This window comes from Gallus gallus, chromosome 13 (genome assembly GCF_016699485.2).
Source record: "Gallus gallus isolate bGalGal1 chromosome 13, bGalGal1.mat.broiler.GRCg7b, whole genome shotgun sequence".
Classification (NCBI taxonomy): Eukaryota; Metazoa; Chordata; class Aves; order Galliformes; family Phasianidae; genus Gallus; species Gallus gallus.
The window spans coordinates 15,862,443-15,886,148 of record NC_052544.1 but is presented as its reverse complement, the minus strand read 5'-3'; the positions used below and the strand labels follow the sequence as shown (position 1 = coordinate 15,886,148).

Genomic DNA, 23,706 nt, shown 5'->3' with positions numbered 1-23,706 from the left:
ACTGCTGGATGCTGGCACTGCGAGGCAGCCACACCAGACCCCCTCCTAGGCAGGCACAGCACCCTGCTGCCATTGCCTGGGCAGCCCCAGCACACAGCCGCCCTCCTGCAGTGCGGGCAGCACCACCCTGAGCAAAGCCTGGGGGCAAAGCCACCACTCTGCAGGCACTGTGACTGAGTTACTGAGTGTGGAAACTCCGAATAGGTAAAACAGCAAGAAATAAGACAACATATTCATCGTTTTAGCGAGGTCTTTAGGAGTAAAAATGGCAGTTTTGCTTTTTCTTTTACTTAACAATAGAGTTCTAGGAATGTGAGAAATACTCATATTTATGATGCCTTAAACAGACCCTACAGGCTTCCTGCCTATCTATTATGGCTTCAGTTTAACTCAGCTGCTCACAACCTTTTAGCATAAAAATGACAGTCAGATCAGTGTAAACTCAGATTCCTTTTTGAGATACAGTATCGCACTGCAGAAATACCATCCCAGCTAGGAAAAAAACAAACCACCATGAGAAGCAGTGACGTCCAGAACTTATCAAAACATTTGCATGCTTTTCAAAACACATCTTGGCACTCTTCTCTGAATGCCAATAATACTTTTCCCCTTCAACGAGACATATCCATGCATACATGGGAGAACAAAACTCCTTGGCTGGGCTGTCCATGCAGCTCTCCACGAGGCAGGAGCTGCCCACACTTCCTGCTGTGCACGCACAGCCCTGAGAATCACTGAAGAATCAGTGATTCTCACTATTTTGACATAACTGTTAGTGCTCAAAAAAAGCCAACAACAAAAAGGTATTCAGAGAGCTATTGTAAGGTGCAGGCCAGCATTTAGGGGGAAGTTTTTCACCCAGAGGGTGGTGACGCACTGAACAGGTTGCCCAAGGAGGCTGTGGATGCCCCATCCCTGCAGGTATTCAAGGCCAGGCTGGATGTGGCTCTGGGCAGCCTGGTCTGCTGGTTGGTGACCCTGCACATAGCAGGGGGTTGGAACGAGACGAACATTGTGGTCTTTTGCAACCCAGGCCATTCTATGATAGGATTCTATGATTAATTTCATATCTAATTTTATATCTCCTAGAAGGATTTTTAACAGGGATAGTCCTCAAACACTGATGGGTATGGGCAATTCTGGCACTTACCAGTTCTACAGCAGGAGTTGAACTTGCAGAATGAAAGCTCTATTGACTTTTTCTACAGCTATCACCTCACAATATCACATTATCCCATAGGATGCCCCTGGGGGCTCAGCAAGCTCTGCTCTCACCAGGCAGACCTGTGCAGTAGGCCAGGACTTGCTCCTCGGCAGTCTGTCACCACCACCATGCTTCCTGCATGGGGCATTCAGACATGATTCTGCAAGCACTGTAGACCACTCTATCAACACCTTGACTCAGGTCTTGAATCTCTGACCTTGTTAACGAGCAAGGAAAAATCCCCCATGTCAGCTTCCCTATTTGGAGAGCTGTTGCTGTCTCTAAAGAAGAGGGAAAACACTGTGTGCATTAACAGAATAAACAACAGATTTTCAGGGGATGACACCATCCCATTTCAGTTTTTTGAATGCATTTCAGACACCACACATTTGCAAATTTAATTGCAAGTTCTTCTGTGGTTTTCAGTTTTAAGATTGCATTTAGATCCTCTGGGCCCAAGCAGAGCGATGCTGTGTGTTTACCCACCAAGAACACTGGAATTCATGTACTAACATTGCTTCATTAGTCTGCTTTACACTTTCCAAATGATGAAAGCAGGTCTTAATTTTTCATGAAGAGGAAAATTGCACCTTTTTGCATGGTAAAACAACTGGGTTAATTGTTCACATTAACGTTGCATCTGTTTCCCAAGAAGCCACCGAGCCTTTCCATCAGAACATCATGAATACAAGTCAAAGCACAGAAAGCAACACCATTTCCTTCAAGCACGCCAGGCCAGCAGTTTGAATCTGGTATGTAAGCTTTGTTTTTTGTGATGACCCTACAACCAATGTGCCCTTTCTGCATGAATTAGGAAGCCTGACAACACTGCTGATAGGAGAGTTTTAATTAGTAAGAGATCTTCATCCAAATTTCCACATTGAGCTTGAGTGGGGTAGGTTTTAGGGAGAAATACAAATATGTATTGATTTGTAAACTAAGTGTTTCTTCTGTGTATTTGAAAAAAATACCAGATGCAAATTAAGCAGCTGATAACAAACAGGTTCCTTGACACCGAATGGAGGTTACTCATCCTGAAGTCATCCAGCACACCACACAGCACTTTTATTTAGGATGTTAATTAGAGTGAGGGCGGGTGACTGGCTGATGGACCAACCTTTGGCTTCTCCAAACCACACGCAGGAGAGGCAGGAACCCAGAAGAGTGCTGTGGCTCGATGAAACCCCTGCTACAAGCTCAGCTGGTGGGTAGCAGCCAAAACTGCAGAGTTCTTAACCTGCCGGATTTTAATCTAGCCCTTAACCAGCCCCAGCAGTGGGAGAATCAGACAACATGCCAACAGTATCCAATCCTTGAGCACTTTGCAACACCAAGAAATTACACAACCACCCCACTCACCCAGATCCCCTTCTTCTCACTTGAACTGAAGTGACAAATTGCATCTAAAAGAAGAACTTGAATGAACAGAAGTGAACTTCTAATGAAGGCAGTATTGATAAAATGTCAAGTACAGGGGCCCTGCTCCCCGTTCACTGAAATACACAAGGAGGGAGAACACAGGGAGCTCCATTTGCCTGCTATCCCAGTGGTGCACATCACCCTCAGCCCAGCTCTGGGACAGTGGCAAGAAGAGAGAGCAGAAACAGGAACTGCTGGGCACAAATCTGTGCCATGAAGCATACAAAGCTGCACAGGACTATTCAGTGCACCCACTGTGGTACAGTGCAGTGCTGTCATCTCCCTGGCAGGGCTGCCTGCCTGGCATGGTGCTGCACATTTCATGTACAAAAAACAGGAAGACTAGAGAGGATGAGACTTGTTCTCACTGAACATAAAACAGAAATAGTAGAAAAAGCATGACAAAACCATGAGAACCCATCAATGCTGCACAGTGTTATTCAAAGCTCCATTTATGTCGTCACACACAGGGACCTGCAGTGAAGGATTTTCATGTACTTTTATCACAAAGCACACTTCAATAAATAGGACTCTTAATGGCCTCTGGTTTCATCTGTCTGCACGGCATACTTGGTGTTCTAACCTGCACTCCTCTCCACCTCACTTTGTGGAGGATGTCCTCCAGAAGCACAAAGCCAGTACTTACCAGCTTGTAAGTTCATGGTTCTGACATCCCTCCAATGGATGCCAACCCCTCCTATCTCTCCAGTATGCAATAAGAAACGTTGATTATCAATGGTGGCAAAGAAACAAAGATGCTGCTGCTGTTCACATTGTGAAATGTAGATGCATTCAAGAGTCAGACTTACTATCGTACCCCAAGCATCTCCCCATGGTGACACTACAAGCAACAGGATAAAAACAGCTGGCCTGCTGGAAAACTGGAATCTGAGCATGATTGATTAGACTGCCCTTAAAAAATAGTATTTTACAAAGGAGAGAATCTAAATGGAGGCAACAGAATGGCAATTGTGTGGTGGGGACAAGACAAATCTTCACTGCAGCAAAACAGGATACTTTGGGCTGAATTTTATTGGCTACTCCAAGTCTTGTCTGTAGCAGGCATTGCATCCTAGACAACGTTTTGTCCCCGTGATGAAGGCTGAATCATCCCCCTTTTCAGGATCTAGCATTTTCTACATAAAACAGGAGAAAGGAGCAGAACAATAGCAGCGGATCAATTAAAATGAGTTTTGACATTTTTACTGAAAATAGCAAAGAGAAAAGAAACAATCCACGGAGAAAGATTTAGAGCTACCAAGATCAGAACAGTTTGACGTCTGTGAAAACACACTCATCAATCCCTCCAATGCAAATTGCATTCTCATTTTTATAGAGTTGTGGGTATTAGGCAGTTTTCTCTTTATGGAAGACACTCTTGCAATGTTTTGACTGAAAAAAATAAGGACAAGAGCCTTGACTGAGGGGCTGGGCAAGATATTGTGGCACTGGGATGTCCTTGAATCAATCTGAAAGCATTCACAGAGGTACTGAAACATTTATCAAAAGGACGTCGCCATAGATGCATTTTAGAGTCTTATCTGTTTGCTTTGCCAGCACATTAATTTTCTGTTTCCAGTGGCAATGTGGTGATGTTTACAACACCCCTTCACTCAGTTTTAATTAAATGTCTCCCATCATATTTACTCCAATCACACCTTATTATAAATAGTTGAGTTTTGTTATTTACGATGATGCTTAGTTTTACTACAGCCTCATCACAGGATGTATTTTACAGCTTTCTGTCTTACAAATGATTGGACATTACTGCTGCAATATTACAGATCAAGTAAAATTAATATCCCCTTTTATTTCTCATCCTTTTTGTTTTTTAATCAACCGTCCTGTTTTAAAGTTATAATCAAGACACCAGACAAGTGCAAAACAATCCAACTTTAATCACTTGTTTTGTGCTTCAGGAAACAAAAGCTTATCTTTATCAAGAGGGGCATCTTAAGTGAGAAGTTGGTTTGTATGCACAGTGACGAACAAGTAGAGCACATATAACAGTATAAATGCACATCCAGCTGAATGCATTTGACTCCATGTGAATGAGGAGGGAAGAGCTGCCATCTGAGCAGCACAAACATGAAGGTCCTGCACAACTTTGGCCAACAAAGGTGAAAAAGCATGGAAAGTACTTCATGGAGCATTGCAGTGCTCTGCTCCTTCCCCGTCCCTTGCTCTCTGCTGACCCTTACCCTGTGAAGCATCACTACAGGCATCCTTGCAGGGTGTATTTTAAAACCTTTTGTCCTCTGATGGAGCACAGAGGCTGCAGTGACTGGCTGATGTGCTCATTTCATGTTGCTATTGGTTTCCAAAGTCATTATTTGAATTTCCAGCAACATTCTCACTCCTTCTGTGAGACATTCAGCTGCATAGAAGAATTTAAGTCAATGATTTCAAATGCTCTTGATAGAAATGCTTAAAAGCAAAAGAGAGGCATAACAGGAGTTCCTCTGCTTCAGGAAGCATTAAAACGTGGAATCACTTTTCACACTGTACACACTCCCAGAATTCTGATTTTGAAATGATTTGAAAGGGTTTCTGGATAAGTGACTGAGTTCTGTATGGAGCTGCAGGACTGGGCTCTGTGCAAGGAAGCTCTGTCCCATAAGGCAAGGTGGCATGGGGACACTGGGGCCAGCAACAGCTCAGGGCTGGATGCCCAACTCAGATGGCACAGAGAAAGACATCCCCTGAGGATGGGACCACAACACAGTCATGCTGAGCAACTGTGCTATCACATTAAATGCAAAGTGGGACTTGGGAATCTGTAACTAGAAGTGGAGACCTGGCATTTGGACTCACTGTGTTACAGTTCACTTCCTACAGAAGAAACCCACAGCTTCTCCAAGGCTGAACAAAGTCAGCCATGCCTCAGAAGACTGCAAAATATTATTATTAGCTGTTAAACACTTGAGGAAAGAATGTGTTAGCCAGTTCAGCTGCAGGTGTCAATTAATTCCATTAGTTAAGCATACTCTTGTAAAATAATTAAGCTTTACAAGTCCACAGAAAAGGTTCTATTTTGCCCTTATGTTGCTTGTGGGAGGATCATTAAAACTTTAGATACCAAAAATCACACGTTGGATGAGATCTTGTAAATTCAGCAAGCCTTCAGTATTTTTCCAATGCGTGCAAAAAAACCATGTCATGTGCTCACTTTGCTCAAATTATGTGCTAGTTTCTCTCTGTCAATACTTCAGCTGGCAGTGCTGTAGCATTTCTTCCCAAAAACAATTCCAAATGAAAATCCCCCTTAGAATGGTCCTTTCAGAGCCTGAGACAGGCTTGTAACTGCTTTCCAAGATGCATGCACCAGCGGAAATGTTTTGCAATCTTGTTACAAAACCCTTTGACTCCTAACACTGTACAGAGTGGCACGTGGGTTTCCATGAACCCTCAGCTTCTCTGATGGCTGGGTGAGCTGCATTTCTGCCCTTGGCAGGCAGCTGCAGTGCATCTTCCCTCCCCAGCAACAACAAGGAGAAGCTTCCCATTTAGCTTCTATCTTTTAAGACTCTCTGGAGTATCCTTATTCCCAAGCAAACCTGCTCTGCCTGCTCCTCCATCAGTAGTTCCTATCTTAGCCTCTGGAAACTGGAAAGCAATATCACAGGGGGGAAAAAAAGCTTGTAATACTCTAAAAATACCCTATAAAAGATTGTGATTTAAGTGCCTTATGCACAGATCTAATTTAAACATACTTGGCTGGCCAGAAACGCAACACTTTTGGCACAAACTGATACATCTACCACGATCCTTCCTCAATAGGAGCCTGAGCATTTTTCAGCACAAGTTACTTCCAACACTTGTCTGTTCCCACTCCAGACAGTTGCCTCCCAGCTACAGACACTTCAGCTCCATTCCCTGTTCCCAGCCCAGCCCAAGGTCTGCACCCCTCCTGGATATCAAGTGAAACCATGAAACAGGAGGAGGAAGAGGAAAGCTCCCTCGTCCAGAGCATCCTGATTAAATGGGGAATTCCCAACAGTGCCATCTCCAGCCACATGGGCTAAATCCCACCTGCAACAGAAGCCTTCTTCCATGAGTTGCTCTCCTTCCCAAGCTCGTCCTCCCCATTTCTGCCCCTCTGCTTTCTGCTAAGAGCCTGTCTTGACTCACCAGCATTTCTAGCTGCTACAGTGCCAACATACTTTAACAGAGAACACCCCCCCCCACCCCCCCCCCCTTCAAAAACCCAACACAGGCATACATTAGGCTGTCATGGCAAAAATACCCATGTTTTTTTGATTACAGGCTCTTAAGCATCAGAAATAACACCTCTCCCCCCTTCCTTGTGTCAGTTTGCCTTGTTCCTTCTCCAAGAATGGGACTTTAAATGTCTGTGACAACGTTTCCAGACCACTGCAACCAACTCTCCCCAGCACTGCTAGAATGGAATCCTCCCTAGGAAAATTAGGATTAGGCAGAGGGAGAGAGAATTAAGGTGATGGATGAAATTAAGTTCTTACTAACTTAAAATGTAAAAACCAAAATCTTGGTTCTCTCCTTAGTGGAAATGTTTAAGACCAGTTGTTGTCAACAATCATGCCAAGAGCTCCTTTGAAAATCTGAACTGAGATGAACTGTTCTTATCAGGTAAAAACACACTGGCAGCGATTTTTGACTGTACCATCTATCTTAAAATCCTACTGAGGAAGCACTTCCTTCAAAAGTGAGGCATTTTCATCCGCAGCATCACAGGGACCTCTTCCTACACCTGTGAAAGAGTGGCCAGAGCCACAGCGTGACCCAATACTGGGGGCTCAGAGGAGCGCTTAGACAACTCGGATGAAAACAGATCAGAACGTTTACTACTGCATTTCACACTGAAAATATCACTCATGCAAATCATCTTATCAGGTGATTTTCTCAGTCACCTTGATTATTCCCAAATTGATTGTGCCAGCAAGTGCTGTGCCGCATCAGTAAACTCCTGCACACATTGTCAGACCATTTCTCAAAGCCATCACAAGAAAAGCCTGTTCCTGTTTCCCTCACCACTGGAAAGGGACCATCCCAGCACAGCACCAGGCAACACGACGTCCTCTCAAAAGGATGCAGAATAAATTGGAGGCGTGCATAGTTGTACAAACATTTGCAGACATACACAACAGCAAACAGCAGCAACTAATCCCATAAAATCCTCCGAGAGAACAGGAAGATTTTTCACTCTGAAACGTGATAATGAAAACACAATTCCCAGATGCTCTACCAGATGAAATCATCTTGTTTGGAAGTTTATAATTATATATGTTAAATGCATCGGTCCACTTTCGAGATTAGTGATAATGATCCTACATTTTTAATAAAGCCCCTCATCCCTCGGGATTCAACGTGAGCTTATGCAGACACTCCAGGATCGTGGCAGCTACCTCTGCCTTGAGATGTGGCAGCTGCTTGATACAGCTGCACATGCTGTAAACAAGGCACCATAGCATGGAATAAATGGAGGACATTTGTCAGGAAGGAGGAGAGTACAGAAAGATCTCCCACAACCCTTCATGTTTCCACGCAGGAGTTCAAAGACAGGAAATTATGGGATGGATGTGCAGTCTCTGAAGACAAAGGGGGGAGTTCCTGCTCTCCCCACAGCCTCTTGGCTCAGAGCAGTACTGGGAGCAGTCTCCACACTGCCCTCCAAATGCAGGCTGGTTCCTTTGCCCATGGGCACAGTCTGGGTTACAACAGCTCAGCAAAACCAGAGTCATGCTGTTGTAAGAAGCATTGCATGCAAGTTATGCCACTTTGGTAGGAACAGAAGAGAAGGATCAGCCCTTGTCCTTCAAGAAACACTTCAAACTGCCCTCGAACTATAATTTCCAAACAAGACCTTCATTTTCTACTTTCAAGTGTAACCCTCGAGCCTTTCTGCAGGTAACCGGAGATGCTGGAAGAGGAGATATTTAACCTCTTGGTTATGAGGACAGAGTTCTTAAGGCTTTTAAAAATCAAACAGTCAGCAGAACATAATGCTGCAGAGAAAGGCTCACAAGTCATTACTGGAGACGTTGTATGAAATGAGTACAAGCGAAAGAGGAAACCTCCTTATGGTTTTAATGGGTTTGGAATTAAGCTCTTCAGAACAGAGAGCAGCCCATAAGGGATGCAGAGTCTGGCAGGGCTGCATCTCACCACTACAGATGTTACAACTGATCACAAATAACCTCTGCAGCAAAAACCATCTCAGAAGTGCAACTGAGGTATGAAAGCAGAAGGAGGTATTGCGATTTCTGACTACTGCATTCTTTACCTTCTTCCCTGCTACACAGACAAGCTCAAGCCACAGAAACAGTGGGGGGGCTTTGACCTTCCTTAAGCCCGTATGCATTTTCCAAAGAAATACTCCCAGAAAACCACAGCTTAATGTGCTGTTAACACTACAATCTCAAGGTTTCACACAGTCACTCTTCCTCATCACAGTGTGAGGCCAAACTAATCAATAACAGGTTGTTAATGCCAATGAATTCGCACCAGCAGTTTGTTTATAAAATGAAAAGTTACTGAAACAGAACTAAATATTGCCTAAATCAAATTAGCCGCACTCGCAATAAATAATTAAAGCAATAAAGCAGCTCATAAATAGAGAACAATTTAATTAATTTTACCACCAGGTACAGAAATATCAATATTGCAGCAAGAGATGGGGCGTATGGGAAGGCAGGGAGGTGAGGCACTCCTGTATCTGCAGACACGCAGCGAGCACAATAGCAAAATGATTGTGTATATACAAAAAAATCAAATCCAAGCAGTAATAGAGTACTTGGAAAGAATAAGTAGCAGTTGAGAGCCAGATAACTGGCTCAAGCAGAGAGACAGTGCCCACGTGAAATATATTTTGTGAAGCTGAAGGATAGGAAGGACGGAGTAGGATGGATTATTTGAGGTAAAATCTTCACAAGCTTTAGATAAGCAGCTGTATTTGTGATCTATTCCTGCCTATGGCTCCACATGCCCTTTCCAGTGCTCACCATGACCACACACATCTGTAAAGGCTCAGCTTCTCTCTGTCTCCTACAGGTGGGCACCCAGGAGTGCACACACACACACACGCCTGCTTCTTTCACAACTTGGTATCACAGGTACACACATTTCCCTTTCATCCTGAACCAAAACCTTCAGGGATGAGTAAAAATCAACTGAAATAACAGAATACAAAACATTGGAGATTATGCAGGTGTCAGCTGTAGAGCACTGCAACACACAGCATTAACAAAACCTCCCAGTGTTTAAGGAAGGCGCTACAGAATATCAGCATAACAGTTACCTTGGGCTGTTAAAATGTTTCTGAGTCCTTTTTAAGGAAGCAGAGCACAGACTTTGCAATCCCATCTCTTCCAGTAAAGCACAGCCTTCCCCAGGGAGGGCGGTATGAAGCCATTTCGCAGTTGTGTATCACAACAAGGTACACTAGAAAGTCATCTGAGGCCAGCCATGTCACAGGAATATCCATCAAAACTCATTCAGCACAGCTAACAGGGAAGTCAGACTGACTGTTGACAGCTGAGCTCTCTTCTAACATCACTCCACCTTGAGCACATTTGGTGCCATTCAGCCCACGTGGGAATTGGTGCTGGGAGGGTGCAAAGTGCTGCGAAGCAGGCAGGAGGTGCTGCTCCTGGAGGCAGTGCTGAGCACTGAATTACATCCATTCTTCCTTTGCACGCACCTTTGCTCCAACAGAGGCTCTGTAACACACCCACCACAAAGGTTGCCTCTCAAACACAGCTCAAGCAGCACTACAAACCAGGCACTTAATAATTATTCATTGCACACCACCACATCCTTTTGTATGTTCTGCATGATCTCTCTAGCCATCAACGAGACGGGAGACCAAGCAGCTAAAGGCCAAATTTGCAAATACAGGCAGGTGCACAGCTCCCAACAGAACCGGAGCAGGGTGAGCCTAGCAGCAAGCAGAACAGGGGAAGCAAAGGCTCCGTGAGCAGGTCTGGCCCAAAGCAATGCAGTGGTGAAAGGCAGGAGGCACCACTTTCTGGGGGATTTGGGGGCAGGCCAGTATATCTGTGCAGAAGTGAGGGTTCAGTGTCCCACAGACCAGAGCACACTGCAGTCTTTCAGTGTTAAGGGGACCTCAACTGCTGCAGCACACGAAAGCTAAAAATGCTCTGGGTATCCCTCAAGATTTGTTCTGATGAGTACACCTAAGGATATCAAATTTCATTCATTTGCAATATTCAGAGTTCAAGAGGAAAACCACCTGCTCTGAAAACATACATAGGAGAAATAGTAGTACCAATAAGCATTCACTGCTGCCCAGTAAATAGCTTCCCCAGCAAGCAAATCCATCTGTTCAGCTCCTGGTCTGCAGTCCCTGCTTCACCTTCATGAATGACTAATTTGATGAAGATTTAGATCAGCAAGGCAGACCAGACCCAGGGCTTTCTTCTTTCATAGCACTAGGGTCTTTTTCTTCTTCTTCTTCAAAACAATCCTCTTGCTCACCCATTCTAACTGCCACAGGACAGAAATCATCTCTTCCTGACCCACCTGCGCCTCCTGTTGGGTTTTCCTTCCCAGCATCAAGCAGGCTCTCGGGCAGCCTTTTCATTCTGCTGCTTTTCTTTCAAAGAGGATCTGATTCAACTTGCCCTTAGCCAATACGTTTATTTCCAGATAAGAGAGCCTGAAAGCTCTTTCTACAAAGACTTGAAGACTTGTTTTCTCTGCCTGCCCACACGTGATGCAACATTGCGGTGCAAGCCTGGCAGGAACCAGTACTTTTGAAGGGTTGAGGTTTGCAGGAAACCAAGCACAGCCAAGGGCAGACCTGCAGGGCAGGCAGCTCTGCTCCACACACCATCAGCCTGGGTCACCCCCAACCTCCTCCAGCATCACTGCTGTGTACATGAGATCAGAAATAAACAGCCTCATTTTTAGTTCCCATTAGGTTCCCAAAAACCTAACACCTCCCTATAACTTTACAATGAATATCAGGCAACAGACAACACACCTGCCTACAAGAGGTGGAACTGCACCGTGGAGAGGGGCTCTGCTGGGTGAAGGACAGGAGCTCAGCAATCCACTGTCCCTGCCCAGTCCCTGAGCCCAGGTCCCTAGCCTGTGTATTTTTAGCAGCTTACTGTGGCTGACTCAGTGTCATCTCCTGAACCCAGACAGAGCACTGCTGCCTGCCACTGCAGAGCATATTGCTGGCACACACGCACACAGTTTCACTAACAGCTTTATTTTAAGGATACCAAAATACTTTCACCACCCTACGCAATGTTTCTAAGTTTATTTGGTGTTATGCTCACTTTGTACATGACAAAGAAAAAGGTTACTTGCTGTAATTGAGATAATACAGAGGCTTTTAGGACAAAAAGGCCACATTCAATACGAATTCAATACAAAACTCTGAAATACATTCAAGAATATGCATGTAGTCAACAAAGACACAAGAAATTCTTGTTAATTCCTGCTATTCTCAGAATTGTGTGAATAGAAGCTGAATTATTTCTGAAGCTCAGAGACTCAGCTAGAGGTGTTTGGCTCTGAGCACTCAAATGCATCTCACTGTCTCCAACTCAATGAAGACCAAGGGACAGGTGTTAGCTGCCATACATCCTCATACACCCATATATTCATCCCAGTATATCCACATATTCAGCACAAGTACTGCTGATATAGAATAAAGCATCAGAGCACCAGTGTAACAGATGCACCAGTACCTCCTTGCTGCTGTCCCCTGTTTTTCCTCTTACAACTTGTATCAGATCAATGGATATTACTTTCCCTTTAGACTTGCCTCGCTGAAATCATGACAAAGGCACACAACAGCAACCGAATGAGGTTTGCACACAGAAAGCAAAGCGTACCAAATCACTCAGACTAATATAGCTCCAGGAATCAATAGAAGTATTTTTAACCACTCTCATAAATCTCTGCTCTGCTTCTGCTACTGGAAGTACCAGAATAGATGGAGTCTCTCAGGCATCAACAGAGTCAGATCTGCAGTACTTGGGTGTGCTTCTGCAAAAGCCTGAGAAAGAGGCATCGAGACTCTGACAGACAGTGTGCCAGGGGCCGGGGCACAGCTCGCAGCCTCAGTGCACCAGTCATTCAGTCTTAAAAGCAACATCAAAAAAAGACTAGCCAAAAATGACAGAAAAGGCACCAACCATAGAGAAAAATACTAAAAGCTACACTACAGTTTCAGAGGATAATCTGCAACTTAAGTGTCTTGCCTTTCTTCCTTCTTTAACACATGCACGCTGTCATTTGAAGCTTATCAGAGTCGTTGGGATGGGATCAGCAAGGAGCAGAGTGCCCCAGCAGGCAGCCACAAGCTGCAATGCATTAAGGCTGAACGCTAACCAAAACCTGAAGGATTTGCTACTGCCCTGCAAAGGAGAGGCACATCATGGCTATGAGATTACAGAGGATTGATGTTTTGCTAGTGTTATGAAGTTAAATATTGTAATTAGTTTTAAGTAGATTTTATCTTGGAAATCACATCAGCTTTGGTGATGTTCACATCCCAATAAGCCACACTGCCCTATGTCCCACAGAACACCCCTAAAGCCCTGGCTGCCAGGTCAGAGTATTTTTTGTCTATATAAACGTATGTATATATGTCCTACTTATTATGTCCTACACATAGCTGGCATCACATTAAATATTCAATCAAAACTGTCTTTTTTTTTGGCCAAGAAAGAAAGATTAAAAGTAACACAGACAAAGGAGATAAAAATGACCTTCAGGTCTCCCTTCTTTATCTTAATAGCTGGAAACACACAATTAGATTTTGACAGCAAGTAAAGAAAGCAGAATGTGTTTACAGTAACACAAATCAGCAAATTCTGTTCAAGAATAAAGAGCTGGAATCCAATATCTGACGAGTGCCATTAATGTTCTAGACCACTCAAGTTCCCCTGGTTTCCTTCTATCTCAGTTGGCATAATAAAAGATAATGCTTTCTCCCTACAAGCCCTGACTCCCACATCCTAGCACCTGATAAATAATGGGTACAGAGAACATACATCTTTATCTTAAGAAGAAAACGTGTCCTCAGCAAGGACTAACCAAACCCTACCTAAAGAAACCCAACCCTCTGGCTTTATAGAACATTCCCAGTAGCTTCAAGGCACGCTCATGGAAACCTCAGATCTTTCTGACATAAGGAACACCTCAAGGGAGATGGATGGTGCCATTGGTGGCATCAGGAATCTTTCCAGTCATTAAAAGGAAATACTGCCAAAGGTGATATTTGTGGAGAACAACTCATCTTCATAGCAGCAATTGTGGCAACGATTAATGAGGAATTTGCCTCACTACGGATACAGTGAATCACATCACAGCATCACCTAGGTTGAAAAAGATCTCCAAGACCATCCAGTCCAACCATCCACCCACCACCAATATTTCTCCACTAGAACATGTTCCCTTAGTACAACATCCAAACGTTTCTCAAACACCTCCAGGACTCAACCACCTCCCCAGCAGCCCATTCCAGCACCTGACCACTCTTCCCTTCTTTTTCCATTTCCCAAATATCCAACCCAAACCCACCTGGTGCAGCTTGAGGCCATTCCCTCCAGTCTTATCACTGTGTTTACTGTTTAAGTTTAGCTTCATTTTTGTACATGTAGCAGCAAAATCTAAACTCATCTCATTGGAAATTAATTTAAAAAATTCAACTTTTGTATTTAAGTCAGCATGGGTGTCAGCTTTAAAAACTAATAGTTCTACTAATTCTACCTTATTCTTGCTCACAAGGAGTTTAGCTACAAGCTGCAGCAGCTATAAGGTAGCTCCACAAATTACATGTTGCTGAGGAGATTTTGCTTGTGCAAATAGAGTTAAGATCTAAATTAGCTAAGTGCAATAGACGTAGTTCCCAGTGATGGAGAGGAGGGACAATAATGGCTGTCCCATTGGTGCTGCCTCCCCCTGGAATGCCATACCACTGCTGCCCAGCCTCGCTCCCCTCCCCTCTCCCCTCAGTCTCCTGAAAGGAACAATATTGTTGTTCTGACAAAAATTCTGTTATCCCATGGGAATTCCTCTGAAAGAATACTAATAGGTTTGCTTTAAAGGAAGTTCGAAGCTTACTGCTGCAAAACCACAAAGGTGAAATGGAAGCTCTGAAAAGGGAGAGCATCATTAGAGGGCTGAGACAATGTTGGTTTATCTAAACAAAAGAAAATAAGTTGGGTACTTTTATTGCTTTCCCCTGCATTCCTTTTATTAAATGAATACAACAAAATGTGGTTCTATTATGCCATTCATTCTATTAATTGTGATGCCTGCAGCAGCTGAAAATAATGCCTATTTCCAAATCAACAGGGAGAAAAAGACACCATGGCAGAAGTCCATGGTGGGGCACACATTCTGCAAGGACAGCACGCAGAGCTGTTCTCACAGCAGGACCAGACTCTTCCCCTGTGGTGAACAAACATCTTGTGAAATAATCACAGAGCTCCTGCCTGCTGGAAGGGAGAGGGGTGAGGGAGAAGGAAGGGGACTTTAATTATTGCTTCTGTTTTAAAGTACTGGAGGTGCACAGTCAGAGATGGCTGAGAGATGTCAGGGTCATCTAAGCCACTGCAATACAGCTCAGCTGTGATAAACATGCCCTGATGAGCACACTTCCTTTGAAGAGTGAATTACAGCCTGATACACAGATCCACAAGGATTTGTTCTGATGATGCTACTTATGAGGTGAACATTAAAAAGTGGTAAAGAATTGTTTTTAGCAGTACTGCATTCTAATAGAAATCTTTTCGAAGCTCACCCTGAGCTGGATTAGCTCCCCAGCACTTCCCCACTCCCCAGAGATGCTTTAGGACATTCCAATGGCAACTGCAAACTCAGACTTAACGGAATGCTCACTTAGCAAAGCCTCTAATCCAGGTGACCTGTTTTGAATACATTTACAGATGTTGTCCAAATACAAACCTCCAAGCTTCGTAGGAGGCATTTATTCTATTTCCAAAAAGGAAGTAGGGGACTTTCTGCTTTCTACATTCCTTCACCACTAACTTCATATGACATTTCCCTTTAAGATGGTCCTTAGTACTGAGAGCAATCAGGGCTTCAGGGATAATTCAAGGTACCAGCACGGCCTTTGGTTATGTCCCATGCTGGGGCCAGGAGCAAGGAGCAGCTTGCCAGTGGTTTTGTGACTAACAGACCACTACAAACACTTTGCAGCCCATGATGGTAGCTTACCCTGTCACAGTGGCAGAAGCAGCTATAGGGATATAAAGCATTTCTGTACAGTTATACAGCAAAGATAACGTAGTCCATTTAGTGTTTTCTGAGTCATGCAGTCACTTTATTGCTGAACTTCCCTTGTAGCTGAGACACTGCTCCAATCCCCACTCCTGCATGCTGGGTACATCCCATCAGCACCTTCCCCAGCTGTGGGCACAGGAACACCCAGCTCACACACCTGGCAGCACAGCTAATTGCAACAATGCCATCCTTTATGAACTGTTGTTTCTCTGTACAAACATCTCTAGCAATGGATCATCCCTCATTGACACGAGTGCCAGCAGAGTCGGACGTGCTGATAACAGCTGCACAGGGCTGCCTCCAATTTCTGGCTTCATTGACTCTATTCCCAGAGAATAAAGTTTGCCATACTGTTGATTCTGCTAAATGTGGTTGATGAACTTATTTATTTAATGGGGTATAAGGAAGAGTTAAAACCTAAACCAAAGAAGGACTATGATGTAATTTAAGGAAAAACTGATCATTTTAGAAAAAATAAGTGGGTGAAAAGACTATGGAAAACAAAACAGGAAACTTAGAAAGGATAATAAAAGATCCAACTTAAGTAACTCTGAGAAAGAGTGAGTTTAAATCATTCAAATATGTAAAGTAAATTCATAGTACAGGCAGCTCACATCACAGACTTTCAATGGCAGGAGGAAAACAAATAGATGAAGGGTCATTGCATACTATTGCCACTTGCTTCGTAGTTGCAGTGAGAAGCTAAATTGAAATCTTGTAAGAAGTGACATTTGGAAAAACCTCCAATTCTGCAGATAGAAAATAGGGCACTTTTTTCCTTCTTGTACTTTTGTATTCTCCAAGCAAGAGCATAACTTCAAGCTATTATCTGCTGGCTGCACAAGGTGTGTTTCAGCTGTGGTCTTTCTACCAACTATTTCGTACAACAAACTACAGCAGCAGACACTGATAACCCAGCAGAACTGAACCCATACACTGCATAAAATTAGAAGCCAGGCTCCAGCTTATCCCTTTTGAAGGAACAGGCTCAGAAATCTATAGGTCCTATAGGTTCAGAATCACTTTTTTTGCACACTAATTTCATGCTGGTAGAATACGTAGCTTGATTTCTTAAGCATCCAATAATTTCCTTTGTAACCAGAAGCACAGCTGTGCTGGGATTCAGCCCTCTTGAATGTCATATCCTAGGGGCAGAAAGAAGTCAGAAGGAAGGTACATTTTTAACCTCACCAAAACTGAGAGATTAAAAGGAGTAATTGTAAGACAAAGCACTTCTGAGAGGCAAGGGTGAAAAGAGGGAGAGGGGGCTGGGATGTGAGGACCACAGTCAAGCTACTTTCTAAACAAACGAGGCCTGTCCCCTCTACCACACGGGAAGTGGCTCTCAGTGGTTACGATGCCTTACAGTTGTATGCAAAACAACAAACTGCTCTCATATTCTCCTACAGATCTCATCAAACAGCAAACAAGCAGTATGGCATAGATAAATAACTACTGCCTTGTGACAAACAAGGAAATATTTATGGAAGGCTATTAAACCTTGATTACTTGTCTCAGAGACTGGAGCAGACTCAGAATCACCAATCAGCTCTGCTGGCAAAATACATATTTACAAACGCTTTAACTTTCAGAGTTTACCCAACGGACCAAAATGGCTTATTTATTCTATTCTAGCTCTATTTTGGTCTACCAAATACAGTAAATGTGCTGTTAGGTGCATAATGAAAACCCTTTTAGAAAAGTAACTGCATCACCTTATGCACACAAGATTTTCATTTTCCAAACACCAAGAACAACTGGAACATTTTACAGACTCATGATTTCCTATTAAAAATATACTAATCACCGAGCTGAAATCTGGCTTGGAAACGTGAAGTCTGAAAGGAACACTCACCAACACAACACAGCCCACTGATAAAACATGCACTGGCTATTTCCTACAGCAGTTCACAAGGACATGCTACAGCCACCAGTTGCCCACAAACAGGGCAACTTCTGTCTTCATTTATCTCATCTTTGGGCAGTAAATTCCAGCGCTGGAATATTAACTTAATTGCTTTGCCTTGTGATAAAAGCTCTGTTTAGGAAGAAATGGCATGCTGATACCTAATAAGTCTAACTGAAAATATACCGTGTGCTTGCACATTAAGTGATCCAGTGGCATATTTCAAATCATGACTTAAATTCATTGAGACCAGAAGTGATCCTGGATGTGGGGCTTTCTGACTGTAAGTCTGCAGTCTGTTATTTTGGTGGTTTGAGACACAGTGGATAAAAAGACTTGAATATTTACATACTATGCTCTGCTGCCTTTACTAGAAACACCTGCTCGTTTTTCTTTAACCCTCACAAAGCGGTTTATTGTACTGCAGTCTGGCCACTCAGGGTTCCCAGCAAATATGCACCTTTCAACACTGTGTGCAAACCCTCTCAATAGGAGAGAGGCTTCCACATCATGCACGGGGCTGCATAACAACAGTATTTGACTACAGTAATTTACCAGCAGCCCCGTCTAACAGGGGAGGGCTGGGAACAGACCAGGGAATGCAACAACTGCAATCCACAAAAAGGGCAGGAAGGAGGATCCAGAGAATTACAGGCTGTCAGTCCAGCCTCAGTACCAGGAAGATTATAGAGCAGATCATTTCAATTGTCCTCTCTGTGCTGTGGGATGACAGTTCAGTGATCAACTGCAGCCAGCACAGGGTTATGAAAGGCAAGTGCTGCCTGGCTCACCTGGTTGCCCTCTGTGACAAGATGACCCTCTTAGTAGATGAAGGAAAGGTTGAAGATGCTGTTTACCTGGTTTTTAGTAAAGCATTTGACACTGCTTCTACAGCATTCTCCCTAAGAAAGCGTCTGCCCCCGGCTTAAACAGGTGCTCAGGCTGCTAAGTGAAATGGCATGCCAGACTCAGAGGCAAAAAGGACAGTGAGTTTCTGAAACATATACAGAAGAGGGTGACAACATCAGCAAAGGAACTAGAAAACAGGAGTTAGAAAGGAATGGCTGCTGAAATTGGGCTACCTGAAGCCAGGTCACAGCAAGGAAGCTGCCAGTCTTTTTCAGGTGAGAAGTGATATAAAAGGTTACAGCTTTAGGTAGCACCAGGGGAAGTTTAGATTGGATATTAGGAAGAATTTCTTCATGGAGACAGTGATCAAGCACTGGAAGGGGCTCAGTTTTGTTCAGAACATTGATGATGTTTGCATCCACTCATCCTTGCTCAGAGCCCCATGCACGTGTGCGTAGTGCCAATAGCTACAATAAGGCACTATGGGACCACTCATATCACTGATTAATTAACTACCGTGGCTAACACCAGCAAATGAGTCAACTATTTTGGGTCCTTCTCCCTCCAAATGGTTTTAGTTCCTCTGTTAACTCACATCACCTAGAACCATGAAATATAATAAATTAAAATGAAACACCAATGCTGACATATGTGGGAGTGAACAACTTGGTCCAACCTCCACTCCCAGTTTGGGTTAGCCTGCCTCTACAGAAGCACGCCAACTTGATACATACATAGCATACACACAGAGGTATATACATTTGTGTAGTACCTTTACATCTAGATGTCATCTGAATGGCCCGACAGCCAAGACCTTTTGGAGCACAGCTACTGATTGCCAGGAGATCTGACCAGGCCATAAGGAACAAAGACAGATTTCTTGGACTCGAGCAGTAGGAAGGGAACAATGGGATGGGAAATTAAGAGGTGATTTACTACAAAAGAAATTACAGCTGATCACTTCACTGTGTTCCTGAAGGGTCTGAGGACAGAAACTTGCTGCTCCTGCCAAGCTTTGAGAGCCTTTCATCTTCTGTAGATAGGTGGAAATTTGGGATGTGCAAAAGGAAAGGATGAAGTCAATACTTTCTGAAGAGCATTACTGTTTTATAACCATGACTCAGTTTTTCATCTAGGGCATAAGTGGCAAGTAATGAAATATTTCTTAAGCTGCTGGCAGAATCCTCCACTGCTGCTAACTGATGCACACTCAAACTTTCAATGAAACTACTGCAACTTTGCTGTTTTCTATTCTATAGTTCTGCACGGTGACCAATAATTCACTACAGCAATGAGGATTCCGTATCATTAAGTATATAAAAATACAAATAAGGCTTTCACAATACAGAGCTTGTGAATACTTCAAAGAAAAGGCTTCACCTTTCTAGTGCTGGACACCTAGCCAAAGTTTGGATCTTCGTGGTAGTTTGATGTCATCTGTTTGAATAAGCCTGGAGTTGCATCTCATTTAAGATTATATGGACAAACAGAGTGGAAGCAATCTGCTTCAGCATTTCTTGGCTGAGTGGTTTAAAAAGCATCTTTTGACACTAATTTGTTGAATGGATGATTGTGAGCAACATAAAAACAAATTACAAGTTCTACGTGTTTGGACTAGATCCTCTGCTGGTAAGAAGAGAGGTCCATTAAATTCAGACTGCTTTGCTTGTTTGTGTCTGAAAATCTAGTTCTCTACTTGCGACTACCCACACATGTGGTCGCACAGTTCTAGTCTGCCTACAGCTTATTCTAGGTACTGAGCACCCTTTAGCCCTGCACTACCAAAAACAGGAGGAGCATCTGTCAGCTCCAGAAGTTACAGAATTAGACCTTATGTGGTTAATTATTCAGGAAAATCACCAGATGCCCCTTCTACTGTATGCACGGAATGAGATGTGAAAGTACATGGCTTTTATACAAGTTATTTTCCTCCTTAACAGGAACCAATGAGTATCATATGTTCATATCTACTCAATACAGTGAGATCTCAATCTTTAAAGTTAAGTCCTGCTATTGTAAAGCCAAACACTCACAGGTATACCCTCTGGAGCTTGGTCTAGCACTTCTGCTTTGCTATAAATTTTTTAGCCACCCAGTTTTCTGCTGAATGCTTTTCTCACTCATTCTCTGAACACACGGATCATCCACTGGTCAGCATGAACTGCAGCTTTCCCTTCAACCCCTGTTCCTGCCCCGTTGTGTCCACTCAGTCCTCTTGCACCTTTTCACTATCCTCAGCAACTGATATAATAATACAGGTTATTAACATTTTTACTCAATTTCCATGTTAAAGGAAACCAGCAATAATGCTAGCATCTGACATCAGAGACATCCAAAGCCGGACAGAAGGGTCAGATCAAACCCCACTACCTCCCCAGTGCAGGGAGCTTATCTGCTCAACATACACTCAGAGTGCCAGCAGGCACTGAGATGAGAATAATCCATTAAGTAAGAACTTTGAGGCAATACTGCATCTTCACTGCAAGAACTGCATGGAGGCATGGCCGTGTAGATGTATGGAGTAAATAATCAGAAAGTATTTAGATGGAAAATGTGAGAAGATTGGGTAGTTTGGAAAAGCCTGCCTGCTCTAACTTGCTCCCTGGCTTGAGTTTATAAGAGCAAGAAAATGGTATTCAAATCCTGTGCTTATTAACCACATGCTGGGTTTTGTTTTCCTTTTTGAAGAAGGCATCACAAAATCCTGTGTCTCGTGTCATGTTCTTTTTTCCATTATAGGAGTATAATACAGATGCAAACTGCAGTGGGTTCTGTCTGAAAGCAAAATTTCAACTCGATGGGATTAAACAGGAAGTACAAAAATATTATTGCAGCTTCTCATCAGCTACCAGAATGAGTTTTTTCAGTTCACAGAGCATTTTTAGTCTCAAAGGATAATAACCAAACAGCAGCTCGACATCCCAGGAACAAAACAGATCTGCTGCCTCTGCCCCTTAAATTCAGGAAGAAATCAGTCTTCATACATCACAGAGGAAGGTGGCTGCCAGCTGCAGCCAGGGAGGCATCTCCCCTCCATACCACAGCAATTAAAAGTTCATGTAATTACATCTGATCCCGTGCCCACAGAAGCCAAAGGAAGCCATTCATCGATTGTAACGAGCTTTGGAGCTGCTTCAAAATTTCTCCAGCATATGCAGTCCTGACTCTGAAAATCAAAAGCATCCCAGTTTAAATAGGCTTACCCACAGCTGAAAGAAGTGTTTTCACATCCTTCTTCCATCTAACAAGTACAACCCTATTAGTCCAGGCAGAACTGACCATCAGGTGCCTATTAAATGGACTATTTGTTGAAAGAAATAAGTACAGTGAGTCAGTGTTTATCTGTGGACCATTTGACAACAACCAAGGCCTTGTTTCCTTTGAAAGAAGGAAACTCAACCTAAAGAAATCAAACCTTTTGCCCAAAAGGAAAAGCATCTGAAGTGTAAGCCAGGTCTGCCCCCCACTTCAGCAAAAACTTTTACAGCTGCCCTTGCACATCCACCGTCACTACATCACAAAAGCAATAATAAATATGATAAATAGAACATGCTTGCTACAGCTCTCACTTGTGGTGATTTCTGTTTGAAAATTTTAAGTTTCATTTTTTCAGCTTTCAACCACAAAGGCAAATATCCCACCAGGGATAGGGAACAGTCACAGCATCCACCTTCTCCAAGAAGAGACACTCAAACCTCTTGCGATCCTCTTTGGTTTCCTCAAGTAAAAAGAAGTCAGGATCCACAATGATTACTAATCTAAAGAAGAAATGCCTCAATTTTCAAATCAGATCACACAATATAACAAAATTTATAATACATTCTTGTATGCATATATATATATAAACATTCCTGTTGTTTTTTTCTAGGCCCAAGTATATCTGCTCTGCAAACACTGAATGCTCATTGGGTTCCTGAAGGAGACTTGTTGGACTGTTTTACAGGAACTACTGAGGACTGACTCCAGAGATGACAATCCTTACCCACTGCTCAGAAATCCCCAGGCAGCTTAGCAAACCCATTGGCTTTATTGACCAGTGCATACTCACCATGTTAGCATTTTCTGCCTGAATTCCAAGGAGTCTGCAGTCCTTCAGACACCTTATTTCTGAGACTGCACTGAAGGGCAGCATCTTCTTGGCTACCATTCTCTTCTCCACTCCCCTCCACACCTGTATCTAAGCCTCGTGGCAGGTAACTCCTTTGGCAGAAATATACTCAATAGAATAAGCTTTTGTTTCACCCTCAAAAAGTGTTTTCTATTCAGAAATTACTACATAAAACTCTCCAAACAGAAGTCAAGCCTTGTCCACTCTGTGAAGACAAAGAAATCCACCTAGCTGAGCCTGGAAATTCAGTGTTTAGAGCCACTGAACTCAAAATCCAATCACTGCTCTCAAGGAACATTGTCAAAGCATCTGCACAATCCATAAACTCAGTATTACTTTCAAAAATTGCTATTTGAGTTCTTAGATGTTCTGGATACTTTCAGTAGTAAGTAGACTTTGGAGACCCAAATCACATCTCAACTCAGACTTGTGGTACTTCCACAAAATGGTGTTCATTACATCCATTTTCACCAGTGCAAGACTGGACTCAGTCTGTCATCAGTGATGAACTGCACCGCACTCTACAGTTCAATAAACGTCTCCACATCCAGGAAGCAAAGCTGTTTCTCTACATCTTAGATCCACTTCAACAACCCAAAAGCCCTCCTCAGTTTCAGGCTGATTGAAGTCCAATAAAACAGAATTTCCTCATTAGAAAAAAGGTAGAAAATCATCTGGCAGAAGTTTGGCCCAACATACACATGCCAAAAACCTGAGTTAACCAAATTTCTTCTACAGCAACAGCTATCATTTACATTGTTCAAGTCCCTCTGCTGTCTCAGCCTTGCTGGGCTGCAGAGCCCTTGCCTGGAGAGCCATGAGCACCATGAAAAACATAGGGAAACCAATCATTGCCCAGGTAACAAGTTACACCTGTACCTGGCTTTTTCATTTATACAATAAAACAGTGCTAGTTACAACCCCTCCCTGATATACAGGATGCCCAAAGCA

General features: G+C 43.2%; 1 protein-coding gene across 9 annotated transcripts in view; it reads right to left on the bottom strand.

The window, feature by feature from the left end:
* FSTL4 (follistatin like 4) overlaps window positions 1-23,706 on the bottom strand; it is a 186,562-nt gene that overhangs the window by 146,167 nt on the left and 16,689 nt on the right. The window lies entirely within an intron of this gene.